The sequence below is a fragment of the Rhinolophus ferrumequinum genome, chromosome 25 (genome assembly GCF_004115265.2).
Source record: "Rhinolophus ferrumequinum isolate MPI-CBG mRhiFer1 chromosome 25, mRhiFer1_v1.p, whole genome shotgun sequence".
NCBI lineage: Eukaryota > Metazoa > Chordata > Mammalia > Chiroptera > Rhinolophidae > Rhinolophus > Rhinolophus ferrumequinum.
Genome location: NC_046308.1, coordinates 21,358,512 through 21,364,807, shown reverse-complemented (window position 1 = coordinate 21,364,807; position 6,296 = coordinate 21,358,512). Strand labels below are relative to the sequence as shown.

Genomic DNA, 6,296 nt, shown 5'->3' with positions numbered 1-6,296 from the left:
AAAAAGGCTAGAAATCTGTGCACCACTACACAGGGGCATAGCACCCTCCAGCTTCCAGCAGAGCTGGAGGTTTTACTTTATTCCCACAGAGCATGGTGGTGTTGATTCCATAAAGTTTTTGTTGCGACAGGAAGGGATAAAAATGATTTTGGAACAGAAAAGGGCAGAGATTCTTTTCCCACTGTAGTCTGCTGAAGTTATTTCCCCCCAAATAAGGTGAGAACCATGGTGTAAAGGAGAGAAAAGAGACCTCAAAAACAGGGTGACTGAGCACAAGAAGAGAAAAAACAAAAGCCTGCAACTTGTTCCCAGGGACTGGAGAAAATTAAAAAAGCTTGGAATCCATCAGTGTTCCATTAGTCATCTTCTCCTTCATCTTCCTCTCCTTCCTCCCCCTCATCATCATTTTCATCTTCTTCACCTTCATCCTCATCTCCTTCTTAATCAATATCTTCCAACCCTTCATCATCATCATCATCATCGTCGTCGTCTTCTTCTCCTTCCCTTTCTTCATCATCCATGTCAGGAACCAAGTAGTACTGTAGCGGATTTGACCAAATATCATCTTTAATGACTTCTAACTCATCTGTACCTGCATCAGATAAATCAGGTAAAGAAGCTTGTTGTCACCCAGCAGCCTAATTGTTTGTCCCCTCGTGCCTAGTCCTAAAGAAAGAAGAGTCTGAGACTGTTCCTTTCAGGGACTTTGCTTCATCTTTGTGCTTACACCTCATGTCTCTCTGTTTGGCCCCCAAAAGATGGTTGGTCAGCCAATGGCGGGTAAGATTCCTCACGGGGGGAAAAACCTAAGCCAGGTGGGGACCACCAGGAGAACTCATGGGGTCGATAGAGGTGGGCACAGTCCCCCCTTCCCCTGGCTAAGGAGAGCTTCTGCCTACGTGGCTATATTCCTTCCCACAACCTGCGTGGGAAGTGAGTCAATGATGTGATAACATCAGTTCTCCTTCCATTCTTAACAATAAGTTTTAGCATAAAGGATTTGTCCCTGAGGAGGCACATACCATAATTGTTAAGACGTCATGGGACTTTCTATTCCGGCTGTTTGTAGGCAAGGGTGATTGGTTTGAATCAGTTTTCTGGTATGATGTATGAGACGCACAGACCATGGAGAAAACAATGCTACTTTCTTGTGTGTTCAACAATAAAAGCCAGAAGGCGGCCTGATTCGGGGCTCTCAGTCCTTTAGGCTGGGAGACCCTTGGCCCAGTGTTTCATAATTTTCATGAGTGCTGTTTCTTTCTTAACCCTTCGCCACCCCTTCTCGTTCTCTCACTGCCCGTGTTGTGCTGGATGCAACAGAAGCTCTCTGGTTCCTCATGCTGTCTCTTCCTGCTGGCTTTACTCTGTGTTTGACTTGAACGTTTCGTCAAATCCTTTCCAGATTTCCATTTGATTTCAGTGGACTTCGAAGGTGGATCACCACTCTCATTCAGATGAAATTCTTTGGAGAGGACTTTATTTTCGAAGTATGGATTTTCATCAAAATAAAAATCTATTCTGTAATCTGATTTTATGTCTTCAAATTCTGTCACTTCAACTCTTGTCAAATAAAGCAGCACTTCTTCATCTTCTTACCCAAGCCATGCAGACACTTGTGAATGGTTGACAAATATTGTTACCCCAAAATTTGGGATTTTGGCGATCAATTTGGATCTCTTCTGAAAAAATGGTTGGCGGAGTTTGTTATATTTCTGTTCTACTTTCAAAATCTCCTTACTGGCTTGTTCATTAAGTCTGTCTATTTGATTTTGTACTTCTTCAATATGTTCAGTTGCTTCTTGCTGTTCTTTTTCTCCCTTCAGCAAGTCCAGAGAGGTCCACATCTTCTCCAGCATGGGGACAGGAGACAGTCTTAGTTTCTTTGTTTGAGGTGGGAGTGAAGACTGGCGTTTGGGGGCCATACTGTGAGGGAAGTCAGAGAATGAGACCCAAAGGAGGATGAACGTCTGGAAGAAACTCAGAACTCTATATGACGAACTCATATAGAAGCTCAATTTCTGTATAACCAGTTCTGACTTTGTCTGGTTGCAAAATGTCAGCGAGACATTGATTGTTGAGTCTTTGCACCATGGGCAGTCACTAATGGGGGGTGTGGATTCTTGGAAGAGTCCTGAGCTTGGGATGGTATCCTGGGTAACACCCCCATGTAAAGAATGGGTAAAAGGAGTCCTGGAAGCATATTGCATTGATTAAGGCTGTCACTTATTTGTGTGCCAATTTATTTGTTTAATCATTCATGTGATACATTTAGTAATTAATTACTAAATATATCTTCTGCTCTTGGTTCTGAGTGGGGAAGAGCTTGCTTCTTCAGAGAGACCAACACCCTTTTGTCTGATCCAAGCAAATGTTACAGAAAGGGCTGAAGACATTGAAGGCGTGTTTAGTTGTGACCTTTGTAGACCTTTACACGCTTGGGGGGCAGCTCGGGATGGCTCTTGGAGGGTGCATGAGGGCACAGCCTCCAAGGTCAGGCTGAAGTGCTTCAGACAGTGAATATCATGAAGACATTGGAAAGGAAGGAAAACACAGGCTTCATTGTGATATGAGGCGAAACTTTCACCATCCCCACACTCTTCTCATCTCAGGTCCATTCTCTCCCATCATTATAATCACTCCTCTCATATGTTTACGCACCAAGCTCCCTTTGGCTCTGTGCTCCTTGGTGGCTTCATTGTATTCACTGGGAAAGGTCCATATTGCATAAAGTTAACTCTCATCAACTTTTCTCCTGTATCCATCCAATTCACTGTGCTTGGAGGAAAGCAAATATACATGTTGATTCACAGGATATTCTAAATTCAAGAGACCTTCTCTTATGCAAGCCTCAAAGGCAAACCTGCAATAAGCCTTGCTTATCTAGTCATTGTCCACTCCATGCATGGATAATTCTTAATTTCTGCTCTGTCCTCAAACCTCTAACCTCTCTGTCATGGATGGAATATTTGTGCTCCCCAATTTATTTATTTATTTATTTAAAAGATTTTATTGGGGGAAGGGGAACAGGACTTTATTGGAGAACAGCATGTACTTCCAGGACTTTTTTCCAAGTCAAGTTGTTGTCCTTTCAGTCTTAGTTGTGGAGGGCGCAGCTCAGCTCCAGGTCCAGTTGCCGTTTTCTAGTTGCAGGGGGCGCTGCCCACCATCCCTTGTGGGACTCGAGGAATTGAACTGGCAACCTTGTGGTTGAGAGCCCGCACTCCAACCAACTGAGCCATCAGAGAGGCAGCTCAGCTCAAGTTGCCGTGTTCAATCTTAGTTGCAGGGGGCGGAGACCATCATCCCTTGTGGGACTTGAGGAGTTGAATGGCAACCTTGTGGTTGAGAACCCACTGGCCCAGGTGGGAATAGAACCAGCAGCCTTTGGAGTTAGGAGCACAGAGCTCCAACTGCCTGAGCCACTGGGCCGGCCCTGTGCCCCCCAAATTTATATGTTGAAGACCTAACCCCTAATGTGACTGTATTTGGAGATGGAACTTCTAAGGAAGGATTAAAAGTTAAATAAGATCTAAGGATAAGGTTACTCCTATAAGATTAATGTCCTTATAAGACTAGACACCAGATAACTTGCTCTCTCTCTGCCATGTGAGGACACAGCGAGGTGGCAGCCGGTTTCTTATGAGAGAGCTCTCACCAGAAATCAACCATGCCGGTGCTCTGATCTCAGACTTCCAACCTCCAGAACTGTGAGAAAGTAAATTCCTGTCATTTAAGCCACCCAATCAGTGGTATTGTCTCATGGCAGCAAAGTAATACACTCTCCTCTGTTCTTATCCTACAATAATCAATAATTAGAAAAAAGAAATTTCCAAAGTTCTACCTGATTTGGCTTTAGAAATTTATTTTCTTCACCTTCATTTTAAAGTTTTTATTCCCACTGCTTAGTGTTTTCGTGCAAGATCTTGGTTTGAGCTCCTAATAACCTAGTGATTATCCGGACACAATAAGAGAACACACTCAAGTACGTAAAGGTAATGCTGCTCAGTAGGAGGGATGCGCTTGACAAAAAACCATACATGTGGATACACGGACCCATGACAGACATGTGTTTACGCACCCAGACCCCCAGGAGGAGGCAGGACACTGGATCCTCGGTCACATCTGCTGACAGATCAAAGGGCCAGGAGAGAAGCTAGAGCAGGGGGCGTCCTTTTTCATAATTTCTAATTTGGCATATTTTTAATGGATCATCTATTCAAAATTAGAAAAAATATTAAACAAAATTATTCAGTACTGGTTAAAAGTGAGTAAGTAATAGAAGATGCAAGCAGGGCTGAGTGTATATCAGGCCCAGGGCCCAGAAATCTCAGTCCTTTTAGGGAGCCAGGAACATACAGAGGAAAGTGAATGTAATCCATGCTGGATTACAACCCATTCAGTCATAAAATACACACACGACAAACACACACACCACACACACACGAAGGCAAAAATGCCTGGAGACCTCATTGGTCACGATATGTCCTCTATATGACTGAGTGCAATTCAGAAACAACATGGAAGGGTCTCCATAGGAGTAAGCTGAGCGAAAGAAGCCAGACAATAAGGAGATACACTGTATGATTGCATTTATAAGCTTTACAAAGTGTGGACTGAACCCCAGTCACAGGAAGAGGATCAGTAGTCCCTGGACGGTGTCGTGAGGAAGATGGAGGGAGGAGGAGAGCGGGGCTGACGGGGCTTTCGGGCGGGTAGATTCACTGTGTTGATTGTGGTGATGTTTTCCAAGTTGTGCAAATATGTCAAAACATATCAAACTGTACACATTAAATATTGGCAGTTTAATAAATGTCAATTATTTCTCAATGAGAGTTATGTAAAAAACAGTCTAGAACACAAACAGCAGGGATTCACATTGAGGACCAATGACAGGATGGCATTGCTCTGGAATGTCCTGGAAATAAGGAAAGGATTGATGGTGGAGACAGAAAATTCCTCGGTGAGAGGTCGGGTCTGAGGTGAGCACAGCTGGGCCTGCCACTCCCCGTCCCTGAATTTCAATGCAGAGAGGTTCTGTGTCCCATCCTGATGGGGAAATAAACTTTTTGTTTCCTTTAGGCCGTTTGTCTAGGAATGAGCTTCCGTGAGTGACTTTGACAGAAGGGACAGGATGAACTTGGGTCCATGGTGGCAGCAGCAGCAAAAGCAGAAGCCATAAGCGGGCCTGAGAAAGCAGCTCCTGGCTGTGGTGGGTGTGGCCTGGGGACTTCAGGGGCACAAGGACAGAGCTGCTGGGCGTCACTGACCATTGAGCAGAGACACGGCCCTGAGGCTAGTTCACAGCTGTGATGTCCTCAAGGACAGGCCCACAGCAGCCCCTGCTGCCCCAGGCCCTGGTCCATCCCTAACGCTGAGAAGTTGTCAGGGGTCTATTAGAGGGTGGCCCTGACTCCACCCACGCCTGGTGACTGCCCCCTCCCAGTCCACGGCAAAGCCAAGGGACCTGCTCCCTCGGGAGGATCTCATTCCTTAGGTGAGTCTTTAGCTTTCCAACCAGGACTTTTCAGTGGTGGTCTGCCCACCGGCTCACTCTGCTTTCAGGTGCGCTCAGAGGGCTCAGTTTAAAATGCAAACCCTTTCAGGTGAGCAAAGCAAGAAAGCTCAGAGTGGGGACAGCTCCATGGGCTCACTTCCCAGACTGCTAAGGAGGCCAGTATTTCCTCTCGTTGCTCAATCCTCCCCTGATAAGCCCTCACTGACGGTGGGTTTCAAATGGGTCCAGTTTATTACCAATAATCTTACCACAGACCATGAGATGATAATTGTGTGTACATGTTGGCAATCAATTGATTCCTTAGGAACTGCTAAACTTATTTGGGTAAATATTAAGGAGTGCGATTGCTGGATTATAAGGTAAGAAAATGTTTTAATTTTGTAAAACACTGCCAAACTGTCTTCCAAATTGTCTTTCCCATTTTTCATTCCCACCAGCAATCCTGGGTGTTCCTGTTGTTCCATATCCTCACCTATAGTTGGTTTTGCCAGAGTTTGTATTTTAGCCTTTCCAATAGGTGTGTAGTGGTAGCTCATTGTTGTTTTAATTTGCAATTTTTTTCCTTTTATTGATGTCTCACAGCTGCTTTTATTATTAGTTTCAGGTGTACAAAACAATGTAATGATTAGACATTTACACCCCTCAAAAAGTGAAATTTGCAATTCCTAAATGACATATGATGCTAAACATATTTTCATATACTTATTTGCTACCTGTATATGTTCTTCATTGAGGTGTCTTTTCAGATCTTTTGCCCATTTTTAATTGAATTGTTGGTTTC

The 6,296-nt window shown here is 44.3% G+C and overlaps 1 pseudogene; it reads right to left on the bottom strand.

The window, feature by feature from the left end:
• Window positions 1-356: 356 nt before the first annotated feature.
• On the bottom strand, window positions 357-1,952 carry LOC117017735 (protein SET-like; annotated as a pseudogene).
• Window positions 1,953-6,296: the final 4,344 nt, after the last annotated feature.